Raw genomic sequence first — 25233 nt, forward strand, 5'->3', positions numbered from 1 at the left:
TATAAGATGGTATCTCATTGTGGTATTGATGTGCATTTCTCTAATGATCAGATATGTTGAGCTTTTTTTCATATTGTCTGCCACATGTATGTCTTCTTTTGAGAAGTGTCTGTTCATGTCCTTTGTCTACCTTTTAATGGAGTTGTTTGTTTTTTTCTAGTAAATATGTTTAAGTTCCTTACAGATGCTAGACATTAGACCCTTGTCAGATGAATAGATTGCAAATTTTTTTTTTCCATTCTGTAGCCTGTTGTGTTTACTCTGTTGATAGTTTCTTTTGCTGCGCAGAATCTCTTTAGTTTAATTAGACTCCATTTATCAATTTTTGCTTTTGTTGCAATTGCTTTCGGCATCTTTGTCATGAAATCTTTGCCCATTTGTATGTCCTAGGGTATTTACTAGGTTTTATTTTAGGGTTTTTATAGTTTTGGACTTTACATTTAAGTCTTTAATCCATCTTGAGTTGACTTTTGTATATAGTGTAAGGAAGTTGTCCAGTTCTGATTTTCTGCATATGGGTAACCAGTTCTCTCATCACAATTTATGGAATAGGGAAACCTTTCCCCATCGCTTGTTTTTGTCAGGTTTGTTAAAGATCAGATGGTTGTAGGTGTGTGGTCTTATTTCTGAGTTCTCTATTCTGTTCCATTGGTCTATGTGTTCTTGTACAAATATTATGCTCTTTTGGTTACTGTAGCCATTTGGGGTTATTTTGGATGAAGGCAATGATTGGCCTAAAAAGCCACTTCAGATTATTTCCAGGTCTAAGAATCAGGGTATTTTTTACTTTGTATGTATTGAATAAAGTGGTATCAGTTCTCCCTACTACTTTACCAATTCATTTGGTAAATCTTTACAATTTTTAAACCTGAAAATAATCTCAGCATTAAGCTTGAGCAACTATATTTAATCTATAAACTACTGCCTTCATTTTCTTTCATGCTCTTTTAAGACAATGATTACATCATTTTGCTTGAGAAATTTCACCCTGCAAGCCAAACCTGCTATTTATATTGAACACCCAGTGAAAACATAAGATTAGCCACAGTATGCCAACTGCTAAGAAGACAAGGCTGAAGAAGAAATTAAGATATATAGTTCCTACCATTCACAAGTTCATTTTCCCCTGAAAATATAGACAAATAAATGGATGCAATCAGTTCATTGGATAAGCAGGGCTCCTTAGGGTAAGAGCAAATAACACTTAACTTCCTCCCTGCATGGCCTTTTATCCCTGCTTTGTCAAATCTCCCTTTTCCATTGGAAATATCTCAGGTAGCTGCCATAACTTCTCCAGTCATCTTTAGATATTAACAAACAGTCTCATTTTCAGTCATAGGGGTCTAGTTAATATCATAGCATATCTTCAATATCTCTCACTATTTCTCCACCTTAATCTTCCTTTCTGGAAGTAGAAGCTTAAAGAGCTCACAGGAGTTCAAGGGGAAGAACTATCAGTCTGGGTTCTTAATCCTGGTCCTGCAAATTGAATTATTCCAATTGATGAATGCTAAGTATTTTAGATCGTTCCCAAATGGCCAAACCCTACCCAGGCAGTGGGACAGTTCAGTTCTCATATCACATCATTTCTTTTGCTTTAAAATGGAAGTGACATCAAAGATAAAGAGAATGTATGTAAGTGAACATTAGGAATGCTAATTCAGAATACTGAAGAGTAACTAAGAACTTCAAAATAGATTTTATTTTTTCCCAGCACGCATAAGATAAAGGTTAGAAAGGCTTCAAAGCAGTTCACACAGTTGGCAATGAGAGAAACACTAGAAAAAATTGCAAATTATCAAGGTTTCCATTTTTGAAGAAGTGTTTCTTTCCTTTGGTACTATCTTTTCTTGAAGCATCAACATGCTTCACAGAAGAATTCAGAACTGCATTCCAAAAATAGTGTTTTCATTTTACAATGAGAAAACTAGGCACAGAGGAGTTAGGTAACTTACCTAAGATCACAGAGCTAGTAGGTAACAAAGCAGAGAGATGAATCTGGAAAGACTACTGTTGGAGCCTGTTAATTTATGTGCAGTACTGTCTCTTCTGGCTACTAACCAAGCTAATAAAATGATAGAATATTTTAAGATGGTATATTAACAGGTGTTTTGGTGTTGGTAATTATGATGGTATTTTTATCTAGAATGATAATAACCTACAATAATGACTATAATGGTAAAAGCTTAAGATGTGCTAAAGCCATTTAGAATTAGAAAAAAATTCATGGCCGGGTACGGTGGCTCATGCCTGTAATCTCAGCACTTTGGGAGGCCGAGGCAGGTGGATCACCTGAGGTCACAAGCTGGAGACCAGCCTGGTCAACATGGTGAAACCCTGTCTCTATTAAAAATATAAAAATTAGCCAGGCATGGTGGCGGGCGCCTGTAGTCCCAGCTACTCGGGAGGCTGAGGCAGAAGAATAGCTTGAACCCGGGAGGTGGAGGTTGCAGTGAGCCAAGATGGCACCACTGCACTCCAGCCTAGGCAACACAGCAAGGTTCCATCTCAAATAATTTTTTTAAAAATTAAAAAAATTTGAAAAAGGTGCTCCTTGCCCCCAGATATCACTGACAACATGTATACAATCAATATCATAGTGAGATTTACATTGTCTAATAGTATTTTTCAAAAGAATATTATCAACAATTGTGGTTATTTGGTTATTTGGGTAACTTTCCTCTTCAACTTCCAGTTGGTCAGTCAGTGATATCACATATGCAATTCATACTGCACATTTTCCTTAAGACATTCTGCATCCAAAATATTTTTAGATTGCAACGATTCAAGGTCTTCAGTAATAACTCTATTTTTGAATAGAGCACTTCTTAAAGTGTGTTTCGTGGAACTCTGAACCCTTAAATTGCTTCATGAAAACAGGATTCCATAGTCAAATAAATGAACAAAGGAAAGCTTTGCATTCTAAGCCCCATAACAGAAGTTCAGTGCTTTTACCCAACCAAGTTTTCTCCAAGAGAAATGCTAATAAAGTCCCCTACTAGGGCCAGCAACCCAAGAGGCCACCTCCTTGAAACTTCACAGAAGGCCACATCAAGAAGTTTCTGCTATCACCTAAGGCTCACACCAAACCTTTACTCTCAACCTCTCCCAGAAGGATTCCCACAATCCTAAAGTTTCCTAGAAGACCCATGCTTAGCTCTTCTTTAGAGTCTGACCACCAGCTTTGCCTGCACATCCCATAGGTCCTCACTCTACCCATCCTTCCCTATCTCAAAATCCTAAGCAAGTAATTCACCCACAGGAGCAGCAGTCAGACATAACTTTCTAATACTAAAACTACCCTCTAAATTGAAGAGTTTCCAGGCCTAAAGGGGACCTAAGGACTTAAATACAGGTATCTGCCCTGTTGCTGACTTCATGAAAGGAGCAAGCACCATGCCTCTGAGAATGCCCAAAAGACAGCCTCTAGCATCAGCCTCACTCTCTGAGACAGCCTCAGTCTCCTAGGAAAGCAAGGGAAAAGGGCAGCTCTCTTGCTTGCAAACCCAACCCATTCCTCTCTGTTTTAGGTCTCTGAATCTGCAAGTCTCTTGCTTGATAATCCAGCTCATATTACTTGCTTTACTCCTCCCATTTTGTAACACATTCCGATTCTCCTCTCTAGATTATCTCTATGTCACCACCTCAACACATCCCTTAACTTCAGTTTTTACCTTGATTACATTTCTAATTACTCATCCTGCCTAGGCACCACAGTACCTAGCCTGTCTGCTCCTTCAAGGAGGTGGATCAGATGGCCCACTGGCAATTCATGGCAATGAAATTCCACTGCCAGCTGAACCTGCTCACCCATGCACCTTTTCATTTCCAACCTGGAGAGAACTAAAACAAAGCCCCTGCCCAAGCTTCAACTGTATTTTTATGAATAGTCAGCTTTTATTTCAGAAATAGCTCTAAAATATAAAAGTAATGCTGAGGAGATTTCTTGATACTACTTCTATAATTGGCCTATAAGAAACATCCCTTAACAACTACCCAAAACAGGAGTGGGGTCCGGGTGTGGTGGGTCACACCTGTAACCCCAACACTTTGGGAAGCCAAGGCAGGCAGATCACCTGAGGTCAGGAGTTTGAGACCAGCCTGGCCAATATGGTGAAACCACATCTCTACTAAAAATACAAAAATTAGCTGGGCGTGGTGGCACATGCCTGTAATCCCATCTACTCAGGAGGCTGAGGCAGGAGAATCACTTGAACCCAGGAGGCAGAGGTTGCAGTGAGCCGAGATCGCACCACTGCACTCCAGCCTGGGCGACACAGCAAGATGCCCTCTCAAAAACAAAAAACACGCTAACAACAACAACCACAAAAAAACGGAAGTGGGATTGCCCCACCTTCTTTTACATATTCATTCCAAGTCAACACATTCAAAGTTGAACTCAATGATGCACCCACAAACATACCACTCTTCCCTGTTCTCGCTCACTAAATGGTGCCGCCTTCTTTCACATGGCCTAGAACAGACCCAAGAGTCCTTTTACAGTGTTCCATATTGCTCATTCCCAATAGACGATCACCATATTCCATTAATTCTACCCCTGACATCTCCCCCATATCTACCTATTTTCCTCGTCTCAAGACACCATCATGTCCTTACTAGATGACTGTACAAGCCTCCTGACCACACCCTGCCTTCTATTTCCATCCCTCCTCCCACTTCACTTTGCTGTAATTATATAACTAAGGTGATCTTTCACCCTAATAATAAACACTAATGTCTATGTCATTCCTGTTCATAACATTCCCATTGCTCCCTATTATCCTTAGAATAAATACCACACCCCTCAGCACGATATGCAGACATTATGATTTGGGCTTTGCTTTTCTCTCCATCTTCATTTTTCCCCACTCCTCTCCTCTCACTGCACAACATATTCTGAGTGGGTCACTTTCTCACCTTCAGAATTCTGCACATTGTTCTCACTTCCTAGAATATTCTTCCTGCTCTGCCATCTCTTTACCTGGCCAACACTGTTCATTATTCAGAATCTGGTTGAGCACTACTTCTTCCAAGAACCTCTTCTGAACCATCCCCATGCACCTCCAGACCAGGCTGAATGTCTTTCCTGTGTGTTCTTATTGCATCCTCCACTCAAAACTATTGCAACACTACATCGTAATTGTCCATAAAACCAGGAATTACCTATAATCCTAATTACCTCTAGCCTCTAATAGACTCAGGACAATTTCTTGCTCTCTGTTTCGTCCCTGGTACTTGATAGAGTGTCTGCATCCAATAAGTACTCAATAAACACAAGTTAATTGACAAATGGATGCTGACATTTACCTCATAGAGATTGCTTGCAATGGTCATCTTAATCCGACCTCTCTTGTGTAAGAGAAGTTGGACAGGATTACACTGAGTCATTTGCTCAAACCATAGCATCTTGCTGCAAGTAGACTAATATATTTAGTCCTCAGAAAAATCATCAGTGTTTTCTATTCATGTCCATAAAAAACACTCCTCTTTGAGATGAGTCTAAGTTCAACATAGTGGCATTGCCTGGACTAGATGTTCTGGAGAATGTTCTTAGTTGCATAATCCTGGCAGAATGTTCTGAATTATTCCCAGTTACTCATAAATCAGAAGAACAGATGGTGCAATATTTTTTTACTGCTCTAAAATGTGTCCAGCCTGGAGAAATTGAGGAAAGCACTGAGTCAAAAAGCAACCTGGTTCTGCTGTGAAATGTTTTCACTAAACTGTCCAGCTTTATATGATAGGCTACTTAATCATACGGCTCAGGAATATGTCTCCTAAAATACCACAAAATACAGCATTACTGCTCATTTTTGGCAGTCCCTGGGTGTAATACATCACCAACTCATTCTCTAGCTCTGAAAGGTTGAAGATCAGTAACTAAATCATGTAAGTGCTTATCAAGTAATTATGTTATTAAAATGACATACATCAGTCAGTGCATACCTTGTCTTTGTCTTTGGATTCTTTGTCTTCTCCATTTTATTAGTCAAAACACTATTTTCAGCACTGTTCTCAGGAATTAAGAAAGCTATATTTAAACAACGTTAATAGCTAGTGACATAAACCTGCACGAAGAAATCAGAGAAGTCTAAGGCTACACCTCCTCACACTTAGCAGGAAAAATAGACCGTGGCAGACTGAACTGAACTTGAAATTCTAAGCCTTTTGTTATAGAACCACAACCTTTATACTTTCTAAATCATTTTCTCCATCACTGTAACTTTTTACTCTAATTGTTCATAATGATGATTAAAATTTGTCAAGAACAGTCACAAGAGTACAAAATACATTTATGGAACCAAATAAAAGCTAATGTAATTTTTATCATTAATAGGAATTTTTGAAGGGAATTTTTGTTCTTTCAAGTTTAATTCAGAAATATTTAAAATTCTAATTTTTGACTGAATTTGAGTTTGAGTAGGTTGGAAGTTTGTTTAAAAGAACCAAGATGACTAAGAAAATTATTTTCAAAAAGTAATTTAGATTGTCCAACTGTGGTGACAACTTGCAAATTAGCTTAAGGGGAATTCAGTGTGTTTGTGTGGTGAGGGTTATAATACTGACTCAGAAGTCTGACCTTAAGGGAAAAGGACCCTGCATAATTCGGAAAACCATTTATTGACCATTCAAACCAACTCAAACATCTAGGCACTTTTAAAGACAGCCACTGAAAATGTAAATAGCAAGTTATCTCTGACCTCTGTAAAAAATAAACAAAATGATGCACACTTTAGAAGACATTTTGTTAGTTTTTTTTTTTTTTTTTTAAGAAGAATCCCATCTTGCTTCAGTAGTATTTCAAAGATGATCTACTAGCCCATGGATAGAGTTATTTCCAGGAAAGATGAGGATCCCAGATGAAAGAACATCCAATTTGTTCAAGAGGAAGCCATTAGAACTTCTTTGGTAAGTACAATTTCAGTGTAGGGGATAGTAAGAAAGTAGTTGGGAGAAGGTCAAGAATAAAGTCAGAGGTGAGGAAGTAAATCAAATATCTGATGGGTTTGGAATAGATTGAAGGGAAGGTTTTTAGTTGAAGAATGAAGAAAATTTAATGGATTTTTGGGGAGGATATTTAATAAGAATAAAAAAGAATTAAGGTTCAGAGATAAAGAAGAATTTCAGAAGAAAGCTATGGGAAAAAACATCATAGGAAGAATCTTATTCGGCCTCCAGTTTTAAAAGAGAGAAAAATGGGGATGTGAAGGCACAAATATGAGAAACATAGAAAAGAAGGTGGCATGAAGGAATACAGAAAAACAGGGAGGACAAGGACAGAGAGAGACCATTCTGGAGAACGTGGACAATAATGTCCTAATAAGCACCAGGGAAAACACAGAATAAAAACTAAAGTTCCAAGAGTGAGTTGAAGGAAGTTGTAAAAGGTCTTGGATAATATAAAAAATAAAAAACTAGAATCGGGGTGTACTCTTGCACAAGATTACAACAAGATTTACAAGAGCAAAGAGTACATAAAGATACCTCTCCCCACAAAGGGCAAAGCAAGATGAAAACGGGAGGATGTAATAATGACAATCCAAAGATAGGAGTGGGTAAAGTCAAAAGACAAGAGAATTTCAGCAAGTAAAAGTGGAATTCATTATGTTGTGGGCAGAGGTGAGACATTAGGGAAATGAGAAGGCACACTCCAGCCAGAGAGAATCAAAGATTAGGTTTCCCGAAACACAAACACAGTTGTTGAGTTTAATTTATCCTGGGTAAAGTTATTTCAAAACAATAAGGAATTTATGACTTTGTAGGACTTCTTTCTGGTAGCTTAAAACAACCTGAAACATAAGACATGGTTGGCCAATATTCCTGTGTGCTGCTTCCCATGATGATGTTTAATTTCATCTTGTTTTTCCAACAAATCCACCATATACATCCAGCATAAATGAAGTTGACATGCAACTTTCTTCCTCGCTGCCTTAAACATCTACTCAGCTTTCTGACTTTCTTCCACCTGCTTCAGTTTTAAGGTTTCCTTCAAGGATTTTATAAATTTTGCACAATTTAACATCTGAATGTAAAGTGACGGAGGAATGTCTTGGACTTTTTCTTAATAACTGCATAGCTCAACTAAATTTTATAAAAAACTTTTGAGAGTCTGCCACTTCCTTTTATCATTTTCAGAGGATGTTGAAATCAAATTAAAAGACATTTTATCACAGTACTGGGACTTCACAAGTGGAGTGGTGAAAAGAATATGATCTTTGCCCAGATTGATCTGAATTCATATCCCAGATCGGTGATGCTGGACAAGTTTTTTGTCCTCTCAGAGCATTAGTTTCATCATCTACAAATTTGGGGTAATATACTAGAGTCCTCTGTAGTAACAGCTATAACTTATTTTTTAGAATAGGCTTCAGTATTCGAAGTCTAATATTAATATTATTGATAATGTATACGAGGTCTCTTTTTATGTTAAATTTAGTCTTCCATTTCTTTCTTTATTCTCATTTTTCTAATAATTAATCACAAATATATTATCAATTATTTTGTCTCCATATCTTATGAATTGAAAATATTAGGAATGATTAAATATTTAACATATTTGTTTGCCTATTTTGATGGCACAGATTTCCAATCATCTGTTTAGCAATGTAATTTATATTTGTATAAAATGTAAAAATATGTACACATATAATGTGCGTCATATACAATAATATATATACTATTTAACTACTTTCTCACATATTACTAGTAGGTTAAAATGTTATTTAAACTTTTTTTTTTTGAGACGGAGTCTTGCTTTGTTGCCCAGGCTGGAGTGCAGTGGTGCCATCTTGGCTCACTGCAAGCTCCCCCAGGTTCAAGCCATTCTCCTGCCTCAGCCTCCCGAGTAGCTGGGACTACAGGCGCCCACCACGACACCCGGCTAATTTTTTGTATTTTTTAGTAGAGATGGGGTTTCATCATGTTAGCCAGGATTGTCTCAATCCCCTGACCTCATGATCCGCCCACCTCAGCCTCCCAAAGTGCTAGGATTACAGGCATGAGCCACCACGCCCGGCCTATTTAAACATTTTTACTTTAAGTTTCAAGTGAATTTGTGTTCACGAAAAAAACAAAAGCAAAGACTTCAGATTCTTCTGAAAAGGAATAATGCTCTCCTCAGCAGTCTGTTTAAAGGTCACATGAGTTTACATGTGTCAGGGCCCACTAAAGAAGCACAGAGCAGATGACTAATGAACGTCTCCTTTTTTCTTTCTCCTTTCCTGTTCTCTACCTGTCCAAATATTACACACTGTTCTCTAGGCCCCCTTGTCCTAACGCATGCTGACAAGTATCTTATGTTACTCACATGGCCAACTGCATCTTGAGTATCTTAGACACTCGATCTGGTTGTGTTGACCCAGTCCTACTTAGACACTGGCCTCACGAGTTCTCCACCTCTCACCTCCAAGAACACCCACCTTCATGACACCAGTCCATTCCTGATATGGCTCTACCTTATACGTCAACAGAGCTTATATCTGTTCTGAATGTCTGCTGTAATCACAAATGCCTGTCCTTCTACCCATGACCCTGGACCTTCCAAGTCTGGTTTTCACTTTCATCATGAGCTTGAATTCCTGTAATCCTCCTGGGTTTAGTTTTTAAGTATGTCAGCCTCCTTCTGTCTTCCTTTGCCTTCCTGCCAAGTCTGGGCCCCCTGGATGGTCATCCAGTAAAGTACTAGCCACAAATATAGAATCTTTCACCCATGCATCTCTGCTGTTCCTTCCATGCCAAGTTCCAGACCACTGTGGCCCTTCCATGGCTTCTTCCTGTGCTGCCAAGTGTTACAAACTCAGTGATTTCGAGACCTAGAGACTGCATTTTTCAAGGAACCATGTACAATCACTCTTCACTCACAGTTCTGTCTTTAAGCAATAGTCTCAGAGTAGATTAAAAAAATCATTCAAGATCCCTTTTTAAATGCAGATTTCTGGGCCCTGCCCTCAATTATTCTGATTGGATCCTTCTAGAGTGAAATCCAGGAATGTGTAATTTAACAGCCAAATCTGGCTCACTGCCTGTTTTTTTTTGTTTTCGAGACAGAGTTTCACTGTGTCGCCCAGGCTGGAGTGCAGTGGCTCCATCTCGGCTCACTGCAAGCTCCGCCTCACCGGTTCCTGCCATTCTCCTGCCTCAGCCTCCTGAGTAGCTGGGACTACAGGCACCCGCCACCACGCCTGGCTAATTTTTTGTATTTTTAGTAGAGACAGGGTTTCACCATGTTAGCCAGGATGGTCTTGATCCCCTGACCTTGTGATCGGCCCGCCTCAGCCTCCCAAACTTCTGGGATTACAGGCGTGAGCCACCACGCCCGGCCCACTGCCTGTTTTTGTACTGTCTTTGAGCTAGAAATGGTTTTACATTTTAAGTGCTTTGAAAAAAATCAAAAGAACATTTCAAGACGTATGAATATTCAAATGTTCTAACATTAGTAGTTTTTTTAACATTAATAAAGTTTTATTGGAATACAGCCTCACTTATTTGTTTACATATTACCTTGTAGCTGTTTTTATGCTACAACAGCTAAGTTGAGCAGTTGCAACAAAGACCACACGGCCCACAAAGTCTAAAATACCTGCATTTACTGTCTGGCACTTTACAGAAAAAGTTTGCTGATTCCTGACTTGAAAGACCCTGTTGTAGTATCAGAGACCTTATTTTGAGAAATCCTTATAAAACAAGGTTCACTGAAAGTCCATGCTACTGAGAGGTGACAGTGTGCTCAACCCTCACTCTCAGTGCCTCCTCGGCCTCCTGCCTCAGCGTCCACCCTGGTGGCGCTTGAGGAGCCCTTCCGCCTGCCAGGGCACTGTGGGAGCGCCTCTCTGGACTGGCTGAGGCCAGAGCCTCCTCCCTCTGCTTGCGGGGAGGTGTAGAGGGAGAGGCGCAGCGGGAACCAGGGCTGCGCTGGCGGCAGGTGTGAGTTCCGGCAGACGCTGCGCCGGCACGGGGACCCCGCACACCGAGCGGCCGTTGGCACCGCCGGCCCAGGGCAGTGAGGGGCTCAGCACCCGGGCCAGCAGCTGCGGAGGCTGCGCCGGGTCCCCCAGCAGTGCCCGCCCCTGGCGGGGCACTCAAATTCTCAACGGGCCTTAGCTGCCTCCCCGCAGGGCAGGGCTGGGGACCTGCAGTCCGCCATGTCTGAGCTCCTCCCCCTGCTGTGGGCTCCCTCCCGGCCTGAGCCTCCCTGACGGGCACCCCCCCTGCTCTGTGGCACCCAGTCCTGTCAACAGCCCAAGGGCTGAGGAGTTCAGGTGCAGCTCAGGACTGGCAGGCAGCTCCTCCTGCAGCCCTGTGCAGGATCCACTGGGTGAAGCCAGCTGGGCTCCTGAACTGGATGGGGACTTGGAGAACTTTTATATCTAACTGGAGGATCGTATATGCACCAATCAGCACTCTGTGTCTAGCTCAGGGTTTGGGAATACACCAATTGGTACTCTGTATCTAGCTAACCTAGTAGGGACTTCTAGGACTAGCACTCTGTGACACTGTGTCTAGCTCAAGGATTGTAAATGCACCAATAGCACTCTGTGTCTTGCTCAGGGTTCCTAAATACACCAATCAGCACTCTGTATCTAGCTAATCTAGTGGAGACTTGGAGGTCTAGCACTCTATGACTCTGTGTCTAGCTCAAGGATTGTAAATGCACCAATCAGCTCTCTATAAAGTGGACCAATCGGCACTCTGTAAAATGGACCAATCAGCAGAATGTGGGTGGGACCAGATAAGGCAATAAAAGCAGGCTGCCTGAGCCAGCAGTGGCAAGCTGCTCAGGTCCCCTTGCACACTGTGGAAGTGTTGTTCTTTTGCTCTTTGCAATAAATCTTGCTGCTGCTCACTTTTGGTCCACGCTGCCTTTATGAGCTGTAACACTCACCGCGAAGGTCTGCAGCTTCACTCCTGAAGCCAGCAAGACCATGAACCCACCAGGAAGAATGAACAACTCCAGACGCACCGCCTTAAGAGCTGTAATACTCACCACGAACGTCCACAGCTTCACTCCTGACAGTGAGACCACAAACCCACCAGAAGGAAGACGTTCCAGACACATCTGAATGTCTGAAGGAACAAACTCTGGACACACCATCTTTAAGAACTATAACACTGACCACGAGGGTCCGCGGCTTCATTCTTGAAGTCAGTGAGACCAAGAACCCACCAATTCCGGACACACTACCTCCACTTGTTTTCTTTCTTAATGATGCCCAAACTCCCTACATTTGCTATTTCAAGTCTTCTTCACGCTCCTCAGTCTCCTCTCCTACCTGGACTTCCTCACTCTCAGCAAATATCTCACCTTTTGCTTCACAAAGAACATACAACCTGTTCAGCAAAAGCTTCTTCAAAAAAAGCTTATTCAAATTACTTCCCTTGTTTTCTTTACTCCTGTGTAAAACCAAAATCATTCATAAAATTGTAAGGCCTCGTGGTATCTTTAGTCTCTGATGGACTTACGTTCAAATCCAAACTCAGCTGTTACTTCGTTGTGACATAAAGCAAGGCCTCACCTCTGGTTTTATCAGATACAAAATGTGGCTGACAACACCCAGCTCAGTGAGTTGTTGTGGAGGGGAAGTGAAACAACATGAGTTTGGCACAGAGTAGGCACTTGATAAATTCCTTCTTCATTTCGTCTGACTCCAAAATACTAATAGGTCATACTTACTGAAAACCTATTATATATCAGATATGTTATACCCATGACTTCATTAAATTCTGACAGAAACACTGAGATAGAAGCTAAATCATACTGTCTCCCCAACTTTGCTTCATCAATTTTCTACCTTTTCCTTTCAAGTGTCACCTCCAATGACTTTATTCCTCTACACATACAGTTATTCATATAAATATGCTCAGGTCTTCTCTCAACCTTACGACAACCTCGTATTAAGGTTTTCTATCACCTTCTCTGCAGCAATAGAAAAGAAATCCCACTCACGCCTTAACTCCTTGCAATCTAGTGTCTGTTGTTTTAATCAATCTACTACAATGCCTGTCTCCATTTGGGAACAAATGGCTCTCAAGATTATCAATAATTATTAGCTGTCACAATCAATGGCATTTTCTTGGTCTTTATTCTGCTTTAGAGCAAACAGTCTAACCTTTGAAGATTACACAACCATGAAAACAAAACTCTCCTTAACTGCCATAACAACTCCCTCTGATGGTTTCCTTTGCTTTTCTAACCACTTCTTGTCAGTCAGTTCCTCTGACTTTTAACCACCTTTCTCATCCTTTTCTCCTGTGCTTTATACTCTTCTCTCCCCTCCACTGTTTTATCTGCTAGGACCCTGGCTGCAACTACCTAGCTTATGCAAATCGAAATAAGCTGTGTCTAGACCTAACATTTCTTTAAATTTTTTGTATCCTTTTTTTTTTTTCAATCATGGACTAAATGTCTATCCATATTTCAAACTTAATCAAGCAGAAACCAAAGCTCCCTTAAAATTAAGTATTTGTCCTGATTTCCCTATTTTGTCATTGATCCCATTATTCACTGAGATTTAAAATTATAGGATCTTTTTTTTTATCTCATTCTTTCTTACTTTGCCCTCAGCAGCTGCCATATATTTACCTCTAAAGGTATTTCTCCTCTTTCCCTGTCCTCATTCCCTGACTTCCTAATCAATATTCGGTCTATAACAGTTATAATTTTGCTCCCAATTTCTTCAATGAAACTGCTCCTGCAGTTTCCTCCATATTGCAAAAGCCCACAGACCCATTTCAGGTATCCTTTTACTCTATTCCGTCCGTAATATTTGAAACTGCTTCTCTCTCTCTTCTGGAAAGGCTACTCTGGGTTTTCTGTTTCCTCCATACACATTTCGCCTATGTAATCTCTTATCATTGGGTATTTCCTTGTCTTATAGAACTGAACATACACTTGACTGGGAGCTCCTTGAGATTATGTGTCAGCCTTACACATAGTAAGCACTAAGTAAATACCTGTTGAATTAACTAAATACTTTGAGCAAATTAGCAAAGGGATTCAAAACACAAGTGAATTGTTCTAAAATTTATCTTATGCCTGGAATTTTCCCCTTTCTGTCCTTCATTCCTCTTTCCTCTACTATCCCTTCCAAAAAAAAATATCTTTTGAGACTATGGTATAATAACCAAATATCCAATATGATACCCCATGGTCTTCCACATCCTTTGTGCTTTGATTTCCCACCTCCTACTGTTGGAATATTTCATTCTTTAAGGTCCGCTTTCTCCAAAATATCTTTCCTAATCCAACATGAATAAATAACCTTCAACATTTTAATCCATATAGTACTGCTCATACTACTTGGATGAGCCATATTCTTTCAATTCTATTATATTAGTGATTGACCTTATGGAGTGACCTAGTTCGCAAACTCCATGAGAGCAAGAACTATGCATTTCTCATCTCATATTTCACCTCATAATGTGTTTTCAATAAACACTCAGTGAATTAGTAGTAGTTTTGTAAATTTTGAAACATCATATTTCCTGCTGCCTCAATGCCTACAGTCTATGAGCACCGTGCCCAGGCAGCCAGGTGCACCAGTGTGATAAGGCTGGCCCCTGCCCTAAGTTCCGCTTGTTGCCGTCCTCTGATTTTAACCTAGTGACATTCAAATGCACCAATGAAATCCCCTCCTGCTTTTTGCCTGTGTACCCCACACTGATCCCTGATCAAGGCACTTGCTCTCTGGGTCTCTCTGATCCTTGCTTGCTTGGTTGAGCTGGCTGCCTTGGTACTTCTCCCTCCCTCCCTCCATCCTCCCACCACATGACCCTGTTTCTGTAGGACCTCTGAATACAATAAACTTCGTTTTCCTTCACCTCCCTTTTGTGCTCTCTCGTGGCCATACCTGACTGACCATCTAATGAAAGAACACAAAACAATAGTTACTTCGCTGTATCATATGTATTGAAATACTTGCTTTCAATTATCTCCCATCTTAAAAACTCTCCCTTGATTCCTGTGTTCTACTTCAGCTTTGACCCTGTCCCTTTCTTCCCCTTCCTAACATATCTGCCTGAAAGGGTTGTCCATGGGTGCAATCTCCCCTGTCTGACCTCCCACTCTCTTCTTAACCCACTTCAAACTGACTCTCATGTTGTTCCTCTACCCAAACTGCTTTCGCTGAAATCAATCACAATTTCTTTGTTGCTAAACACAACAAAGGACCTTTATTGGTCCTTGACTTCCTTGACATTTCTGTTGAAAGATGGTTCTAAATCTGTCATGAGTCCAGAACTCATCTGAGCTCACATTTACATGTCCGGTTCTTTACATGTAAATGTAAGACATCCTCATCTGGGTGTCATACTCAGTAGAGTGCTCCACAAATACTTACTGAATAAAGAACACTCCCCAAATCTGTTCTTCGTTCTGATCTAAACCAGTTTTTCTTACCCTATTTTAACCTATACCCTATTTTTAATAAACATGTAAAGTCTTATGCTTCCCCCAGCACCAACTACATTCTGAAAGAGCTGCCCATGCTTTATCCAGAGGCTACTGCAGGCTGAGAATGACTTACCCTCTGCATATCCCCATTGGGGTCTGACCAAGGAGATTCTGTGGAACATTAGTTTGTGATGTTCAAATCATTGAAACAATGGTATTTTTGCATTTTTCAAATATGACATTATACTATTACAGTAGATAAGCTCACAGACTTTCTGAAACAACAAACAGAAACCTGGAGATCCTGACACACTGTTCATAAGGGTCACCGTTTCCTTGTACTGCTCGCCCTCCCAGCGGGCAATCGCACTGCCAGAAGCAGAAAGAAACTCTAAAATTGTGTGACTTTATGTTATAAAGCCTTTAAACATTTTTGACCCTCTAGGTATAGAGTGGGCATTAATAAACACTTCGAGCAAATTAGAGAAAGAATTCAAAACACCAGTGAATTGTTCTAAAATTTACCTTATGCCTGGAATTTTCCCCTTTCTGTCCTTCATTCCTCTTTCCACTACTCTCCCTTCCAAAAAAAAAAAAAAAATTAGAAGAAATTTATTTTTAATTTTACAAGGGAAGGTAGAGGAATGAAGGACAGAAAGGGGAAAATTTCTTTTTAATTTTTTTTTTTTTTTTCTGTTTTCATTGCATTGATGATGGATTATGCTGTCCTTGTAGGCAGCTGGACTTTTTTTTTTTTTTTTTCTTTTTTGAGACGGAGTCTCATTCTGTCCCCCAGGCTGGAGTGCAGTGGCATGATCTCAGCTCACTGCAAGCTCTGCCTCACGAGTTCACGCCATTCTCCTGCCTCAGCCTCCCGAGCAGCTGGGACTACAGGTGCCCGCCACTACGCCCGGCTAATTGTGTGTGTGTGTGTGTGTGTGTGTGTGTGTGTGTGTGTCTTTTTTTTTTTTTTTTTTTAATAGAGACGGGGTTTCACCGTGGTGCCAGCCAGGGTCTTGATTTCTCACCTTGTGATCCGCCTTTGGCTCCCAAACTGCTGGGATTACAGTCACGAGACACTGCACCCGGCTTTTGCCAGAAAAGTAGTTGTCTAGTTTTGAATTTTCTGAGAGGAAATAGAAGTGACTTTCTCTTTGGCCATGCCTAGTAGCCCCCATATTTTTTTTAAACCAAGTTGTTTCAGAGGAGTCATCCAAGCAAGCTTGACAGGAAAGGGCTCTGCTGTGTGCTTAAGGAGCCATATTTCCAGAGCTGACTTACCCAGCAGATGAAAGAAATCCTGAATTTCTGCGCGACCTGTGGCCAAATTTCAAACTTTCTGCACAGCAAGGCTGGAGGAGCACAATTTTTCTTGTGCTCACATCTTCATTTCACTGAGTCCTGCTGGCTTCTACCTTTGAACTATTAAGGTACTAAATGATTCTGCTGGATGAAGTACTTTACCCTTCAGTTTATAAGAGAAATTGGAAATAGCTATGTTTTATTTTTTCATAGCACACTTTTGTCACTGTGCCCATGTCTTTTCACCCCTAATGATCTAGCATATATTTGTTAAGAGAGCTTGTTCTTCTGACAAAAGAAAATATATATTGTTCTTGTAACTGTCTTAGTGAGAGAGAAAAATTATAATCTTTCATATTGGTTTCAGAGCACTTTATAAGGAGTCTGTAAACATCAAAAGGCATTTATTTTTAGCCTCCAATTGATTCTTGAAGGACATACTCATTAGAGCAATGACAATGTAGGCAATTTTGGATGGCTGGCAGATTTGACATCCTCTCCTAAAAGAGCTACACTGGCTGACAATCAAGTTCAAGGCTCCAAGAACCATATAACATCAACTGTTTACGCCAAAAAGCAGAAGTAAAGACCTGAGTAACTTAAAAGGAAACCTATGCAGAAAATACACCTGAGTGCAGACAGATGAATCTGAAGACTTTCTAAACCTGGGGTTTCAAAAGGTTTTATAAAATGTTTCTCAGTTTTCACTCCATGCCTCAAACTTAAAACAAATCATATATATTGAGCTATTACAGTTGATTCTTCTCTTTTCAATTTTTTTAAAAGAGTACATAGAAACCGAACTGATAAATGCCCTACTACCTAATCACATGATTTAATGTGTATTATCACAGTCTAAACCTTTGTGATATTAAGCCTGAAGAAGGCTTGGTTTCCATTCTTCAGGGTCTCTGGCCTGTCTTTCCCTTTCTAGGCATCGGCATTCTATTATCATTTAAATAAAATCGACTTTGTTTATTTAATATGTAAATATAGGATATAATTTTCTATATAGTATACAATGAAATTATTGTACATACTGAAAGGGAGACTCAAATTCATTTCTAGCATTCTATTAATAGGTAAGTCTCCTTTATTTCTTTTCTCATTCTTAGCTTCACCCCTCCCTCCATCCTTAATTTTCTATTTAAAGCTATCCTTTAATTATGTGGTTGTGGCCCCATATACACTAACATGTTCTAAGATTTTTTTCCTGTGGCACCTTGAATTCAGTCATCAGGGGGTAGCAAAAGAGTAATGACATTTTCTGTAATGCCTGTTGATGGAGACACTGTCCCCTGAATCCTCCTTGACATCCCACTGAAGAATATTTTTTCAAAACTAAATGCCTCAAAAGCCAAGAGACTGGTATGTTTTTCCCCAAAGTAAAATGTGCAATGGGATTATTTCAATTGCTACATCATCCTCATTTCTACTAAGTAAAGTAAGAACTGTCACAGAGAAGGGTTTTGGAGGTGTGTTAAGCATGGCACTGGGTTTAGACATGCAAGCTTAGTTTTAGAAGCTGGGGCAAAACCATATTGCTCCCTATTATGTTTGAATGAGGAGAGAAAAGGGGACGCAGGGATAGAAGAAAGCAGCTAGGGAAGGGTGACGCAGGAATAGAAGAAAGCAGCTAGGGAAGCTGGGTGGAACATGAAGGAAGGGTCAAAGAGAGGAACCTCCAATTTTAGCAAATGGAAAAGGTACTTTGCAGACCAGAATGTTTAATAGGAATGTTTAAGTGGCTTGATGTGGGATATGCAAAGTTCATCCTCTCCACTTCCCACTCAGTAAAGTCCACATTGCCCACTCACTCTTCTGTGAAAGGAGATTCCATTAGAGAACTTCAGTGAAGACCTGACATCTGTGATTCTGGATTGGCCTTGGGCAATCACGGAAATAGGGTATGCATGTGCAGGAGACTGCAGGGACAGCTGACTTCTATGTTACCCAAAGGAAGTCAATGCTATGAGAGTCAGAGAGACCTGAATTTAATCCCGCAGAGGCATATGTGGCCTGTGTAACCAGCACCTGGTAATTGAATCCTTCTGATTCTGCATTTTTTCCACCAGAAAACAAGGGTAACAATAGATGGCTTTGAGGTTGTTGTAACCATTAGGGCTGTATAAAATGCTCACTATATGGAAGTCATCCTCTAGATGACTTTTTTCCACTTTTGTTTTAGCTGTTAAAAGCCTTAAGCCAAGTCTATGACTCAAAAAATGTTAAAAATGTAAAAAAATATGGTCTTCATATTTGTGTTGTTCTTTTCCCTCCTAAGTCTCAAACCAATTTATATTTTCTCTATTCTTAATTATCTGGACATTATTTATATCTACTGTATTGTATTATAACATGTACCAAAATGCTTGTAAAAGGTGGTGCTACAAAATAGATTTTTTTCTGTTTACTATGCTCCCAGTTTCCCCATTCTGAATTTTAAGACATGATGGGAGTTGGCACATTTTTCTCCCTTTTGGATGCTGCTGCTGCCATGCTGAGGGTTGTCTGACGAATAACTGGAATGGTCTGGGCATTGATCAATATCTGCCTTATCCCCTTTGTCATCTAAAGTTGGCTCCCATCTGGGGTTAGGAGTGACATCAGTGTGTGTTGGTCTTGTCTTCTTTGTCATTATGTCATCACCAGCTAAGCTAACTAGACCGACCATCATATTCGTGCCAAAAAGTATATCCCAGTATGTCTGCCCAGCCCATAGAAGGCAAGACAAGAAACAAGCAAAGGACATATAACATTCTCTTTTGACACCTGAGGAAAGCAAAGTGCAAAGATGCTGGTAATGAGTCCAGAGGCATCAATATAAAGCTGGAGTGAAAACTAGGCCAAATACTTTCCTGCATCCTGAACCCTAGAGAATGCAGATTGATTAGTCAAGCAATCTGTTATTGCCTGCTGGTATGTCAAAGCATGGGCATATCCTGCCTAAGACAATAAAAGAACACCTTTTAGGTAATAGCTTCTACTGGCAGGGCTTAAGCAGGGACCAGGACCTCCACCCAGAGAGGAGCGGTGCTTCATGAGCCTTCTCTCCACTTTTGGGTTCTATTAGTAGGCCCTGAAAGCATTGAAACCTCAATAGCATCACTGTAATGGAAAAGTGGCTCCAAGTTTCTGACATGAAGCACAATAAAGTTTTAATTTTACTAGAAGAAAAACAGAACTTTAAAGTCAATCTCAGATGCTTAGAGTCTTTACAAATGTGTCACTCATTTCCTTTCCTCTGATAAGTTTTAAAGATACTTCGAGGTATCTCTGTGGATCATCTTCGTGGATCTATATTTCTAAACTTTCCAGGAGTGACTTTTTGTTGATTTGTTTTTATTTTTGTATTGGCTTAGCAAAAAGTAAAGTGTGTAACATATCAGTTGTTATACTTGAGAATATGAAGTTCACAAGCAAAATGTGTGAGATGGTTTCCTTTGTCCCAATGGGTAATTGAAAATAATTAGCTCTCCAGCTCCCCAAAATGCAGGTGCTTAATGTTTATACCTACGCTGAGAGAAAGAGGATTTCTCTTCTCTCAGGGTAGGTACAAACATTATTCTTGTTAGTAGATTGCTATACTAACAAGAGTTTCAGAACAGCTAATCCTTGATAAGTGGAGCAAGCAGGAACCTTCGCTGATTTTAGGGCCTAATTACCTATTTCTTAACGCTGTCTTCACAGAGATCTTTCATAACTGCAACAAAACAAAGTACCTCTAGTTTTACCAAAAGTGCTTAAAGGAAACATAGAAGAGAACTTTTGCAAAAGGCTTACAAGATTGACTAGACATGAAACTAGCAAGCAAAAGACAAAGCATTATTTCCCAGGTACTAATTTGTATTAACAACAAAACAACCACGACACTCCTAAATAATAAACTTTTTCTTTCAAGAACTAAAACACAAAAAAAGGAACAACCTTAACTTAACAACAATCTTAATTTATATAAAAGAATTAAGTCAATAGCCTGAGAAAAAAAAATTGCATAATGTGTATAATTAATTACATCCCCTAGACAAACCCTCTTTTATACTGCACTTCTCTGTCAGTCTAAGATTACAGGCAATAACCTCAGTGACAATGTGCAGGTCATCTAGAGCATCACACCCATGTAGACAACACAACAACCCAACTCACTTTTGCAGGAAGAACCACACTTTGATTCATGAAGAAGTGCAGCAATTTTGTTCTCCTTCCTGTCTCCTATCCCCTCAGGTTTTAATAATCTCTTTTGTTGCAATTGTTACAAATTATCGGTAACAAAAACTTTGCAACTTCAACACCAATACAAACCAATATGCCACTGCCACTGTCTTGGCAGGCTGCCATGCGTGCTATTTTAAAGTTAGGCATTAGGAGGCAGCAAATGGCTCGAAAACACAAGCAAAGATAAATGTAGGAAGTTGGCAGAGACCTGCAGCTGCAAAAGCTTAGAAAACAGACTTCATCTTAAATACAAACTTCCAGGAATTTATATTCGATGTGAGGAATAGTTAGAAGGGAGAGGGTTTGGCCCTCGCAGAGACCTTTGTGAAATAATCTGAATCCTATTCCCCATTTCAGCATCTCTATAAATACTGACTGTTATTTTAAGGGTTAAACAACATAGGACTTGGTTTTAATTAATCTTGTTTTTTTCTTGTCTCCAGAAGCAAGGATCTCATGTTTGCCTACATGAAATTCTCAGGATCTGCTAGTAGTGCCAGCCCTAATGCAAATACTGTTCAAGCTATCTCAGAGACGTCAGAACGTCTGCCCCATATTGCTTCATTCTAAGGCATTTATTTATTTAAAATATGCACTGTAGTTACTGAGAAATGCCAATGCTGAATTTATGTTTTAAAAAATACTTGTGGCATGTACTCTAATCCAAGGTATCATGTCTTCAGGTAGCATAAGTCTGTCTTATTTTTAGGAGGCTAAAAATGAACTTTTCACTTTTCCAAATGAGAAAAATATCTCTAATGAAAGCTTTGTTATTTTAATTACAATGTTTGATTAAAAGAAATGTCACTTAAACTGCATTAAAAATGCAGTTTAATAATGTCAGAACAATTCTTGCCTCTCTCTGGATATTCATTTTAAAGAAATAAGCTCACATAATTTATAGAATTTCATTTCAGGCATAAATAGAAAGGTCCTTAGAAAACATTATTACTATGAATTAAAACTATAAATGTGTGAGGAAGATTGTGTGGTAAATAAAACAAGAAAACTTAGCATCTCCAAAGACAGCTCCCTGTACTATTTGCATTGTTTCTTAAACTGCTGTACTAAGAATGCATATATTATATGGCACAAACAGTTTTTACAGAATGTACTGGGTAAATTTAGCAATAGTGAATAACACATTCATTATCACAACAGTAATTGTGTGATAAACAGTTAAATCAAACCAAAGGTAATCCACACTAAATAATGCAAATGTTGCACAAAACCCATTTTCCTTCAAGGCATGCATGATGATTTCAAACTCTCCAGTAATCAAATTTCAACTTTATTACAATTAACTAGTAATTGAAAAATAAATCACACATTACTTACTACTTTTCAGATGTGTATGCCATCCTTCCAAATTCAAAAGAGTGAAGAAGAATCACAGCCATGAGGAAATCTAGCAGGCAAAAGGAGGGAAAATAGGAAGTATTAGTTGCCTAAAAATTAGCATCTTCAGGTTTTCTTGAGGTACTTCCCACAAGATCCCAAAGCAAAGAAGAAAAAGAAAAAGTTGGAGAAAAACATCACACACATCACGAGCCGACTTTCTCCACAAACCCATGCAGCTCCAAACTTTAAAGGCTCAAATTGTTGAGCATCCTGATTGAGCAAATATCCGACTTCGGTATCACTGGTTACGTACACATTTTCAGTAAGATGAATGCATCTCCAAAATTATGGTTACTTTAATGTATTATCCAGATTTCCCCCCTGTTTCTCTCCCCTTCTCCTTTTTCCATTCACATTTTTCTTCCTACAAAATGCACATAGGTCTGTTCTTCCTTGTACCCCGAGTCAGGCCTGGCTTTGAAATGCATTTCAATCTCTCAACACAGACTGCTTTCATTGCATTTAGAGCCTCACTAAGGCCCAGCTTTAAAAGCTACTGATTCTTTTTTTCTTTAGCCTTCCTCACAAAGGAAGGGTATTTTGTAAATTACCAGCTCGTTCAGATCAACAAAAGGTACTTTCATAGAAAGCCCCATTTGATTTTGCTCAAATTTGATTACTAGGATGGAGAAAAGGAAAGGAAGTCAAAAAGAAAAACCCCAGATGGCTTTTTCATTCATCTCAGTGAATGAGCTTTATCTGTGCCTTTTGAAACTGTAGCAGTGGAAAAGCATTTCTGTTGGCTTAAAAAACTTGACAAAAATTATTGGTTTGCCATTTCTCATGTAACAGCCATTGGGAACTGGATGAAAAGACTTTTTCATGGGATCGCCTGCTTGGATCAAAATAATGGAGATTAGGTATTTCATTATAAATTACAGTGGGAGATAGAGCAGGCTGTCATATTAATAGCAACCTGCTCATGGCCTTCAATGGTAGCTATTCTCCTAGACAAAGGACCAAGGGGGTTGTCTATTGAACTTGTACTTTAGGCCTGATCAATTTTCTATCATCAAGGCAAAAGGTGAGATGACTAACAAAGGAATTCACACATGAGTGACCTCATAAGCCTACAGATAAAACAGCTTAAAGAAGCAAAATACATCCTGAAATTATGGATGATAAACTACATAAAGAAGAAGACAGAGTATGAGAATGAGAGAGGAAAGAGCAATGGTCTATAATTCTCCTCCCTCTTCTTGGCCAAATGGACATATTAAAAGCTGCTTGTTTTCAGCTGCAGATAATTGCAACATTTGGTTTGCAGTGGTCTGCTATAAATCCTTCAGCCTATGTTTTTTTTCCCCCAGCACAGTTCCAGCCATTTCATTCGCTATTAACAACAGCATTGTGTTCAAGACAAAGCTTCTACCAGGAGTCACGCTTAAAAATAAAAATAAAAGGAATCACAACCAACACAGGCTTCCAGATAGTTCACAGTAAGTGTGCATTTGTTATTTGCTCCAGGTTATGAGCTTCTCGCCTGATTTATATACTTCTTAGAATCTAAAGCAATTCAAAGTCCAAGCAGTACCTGCACAGACACAGAACCTTAATGAAGAACAGTGAAACATCTGATTCTATCAAGATTCTTTCAGAAAATAGTGATGACAAATTGCTAATCCAAAGTGCCAGCGAAGGATGAGCGATTAATTTTCATACAGCCACAAGGAATATTTTCAATTCCTCATCGAAGTTGTCCAGATCACTGTAGAAATTACCAAAATCCTTTTCCCTGTGATATTTCCATGGAATTTTTTTCAACTTTTCTATTAAAAAGTCTGGGGGATTTCTGCCTGATAATATCACTGTTCACTGGGGGTAGTAAAGAAATTATCTTCAAAAGATAAAAACCAGGGTTACCAAAAGTTACTATTACCTGGAAATGCAAATGCAGTGTAACATTTTGTGTATATTCTATAATGCTAATCAAGGGAAAAATATATGTGAGCAGGACATACTTTTACAATGCTATTTTTTTAAACCAAAGAGCAGTATAAGATCATTAATGGGAAATTACTTCCAACTGCCTAAAAGCCTGAGAAAACACATAAATACCACCCATGACAGCAGTTGTCAAAATAGGGCTGCATTTTGAAAGGCACCCTCGACAGGTGTGAGACTTGACACAGTCTTAGTACGTACTCATGTTAGCAATTTCTCACATCTACTGATGATGAGATAAGGAAGTTCGTTTATGTATGGACCAATAAAACAAAGATGTAGTATTATCTGAGGTATACATACAAATGACTCCACATTTGTATAAAATTGGATTTTCTATGTTCTTAAGGGAGCCCTGGATCCTTGGACTATCTTAACCATTCTGGGAGATCCCAAATTCAGGGTTATTAAAGAGGAATTAAACAACAGTGGTGGGAGTCAGTGCACAGGCAGGCTCTTCACACTATTGGTGTGAACATGGACTGGTAAGAACTTTCTGGAGGGCAACTGGACAACATGCCTTTAAGTTTAAAAGTTTTCCTGGCTCTTGACTTAGTTATTTCACCTCTAGGAACCTTCCCAGTAGAAACTATCAGAAATGCAGATAAAGATTTTTTTTCCCCAAGAAGATACTTATCATACAGTGAGTCAGGTAGTATACTGGTTAAGATTACAAATTAGAGAGCCAGACTAGCTAGAGTAACAATTACAACTTGACCAACTTCCAATCGCAAGGTGAGACTTTGGTTGTTAACCTCTCTACACCTCAGTTTTCTTGCCTGCAAAATGAGGATCTCAAAAGTGTTATGAGAATTAAATGAAGAGTAAATATATGTAAGGCATTAAAGCACTGACTAGCACATAGTAAGTACTGAATAATTATTAGATATTGCTATTAATATAAATCATCTAAACTTAGATAATTATTAACTGAATCATGATAAATACAACACAATTTAATTTGTCCATTAAAGATCATGCCT

At 39.3% G+C, this 25233-nt stretch overlaps 1 protein-coding gene across 4 annotated transcripts in view; it reads right to left on the minus strand.

Moving 5' to 3' along the window:
• Nucleotides 1–25165, minus strand: part of LOC101022620 (SRY-box transcription factor 2) — a 587038-nt gene extending 561873 nt beyond the window's left edge. The window contains exons 1-2 of one of the 4 annotated variants that reach the window (XM_021933720.2): nt 22560–25165; nt 22244–22313 (exon numbers count right to left, since the gene is read on the minus strand). The gene's annotated coding sequence lies outside the window, so the exon portion shown is untranslated. Of the gene's footprint in view, nt 1–22243 lie in introns of all 4 variants that reach the window. The other 3 variants (XM_021933716.2, XR_002520089.1, XM_031662846.1) reach the window with 3 other exon arrangements.
• Between the last annotated feature and the right edge of the window lie 68 nt (nt 25166–25233).

The sequence above is a fragment of the Papio anubis genome, chromosome 2 (assembly GCF_008728515.1).
Source record: "Papio anubis isolate 15944 chromosome 2, Panubis1.0, whole genome shotgun sequence".
Classification (NCBI taxonomy): Eukaryota; Metazoa; Chordata; class Mammalia; order Primates; family Cercopithecidae; genus Papio; species Papio anubis.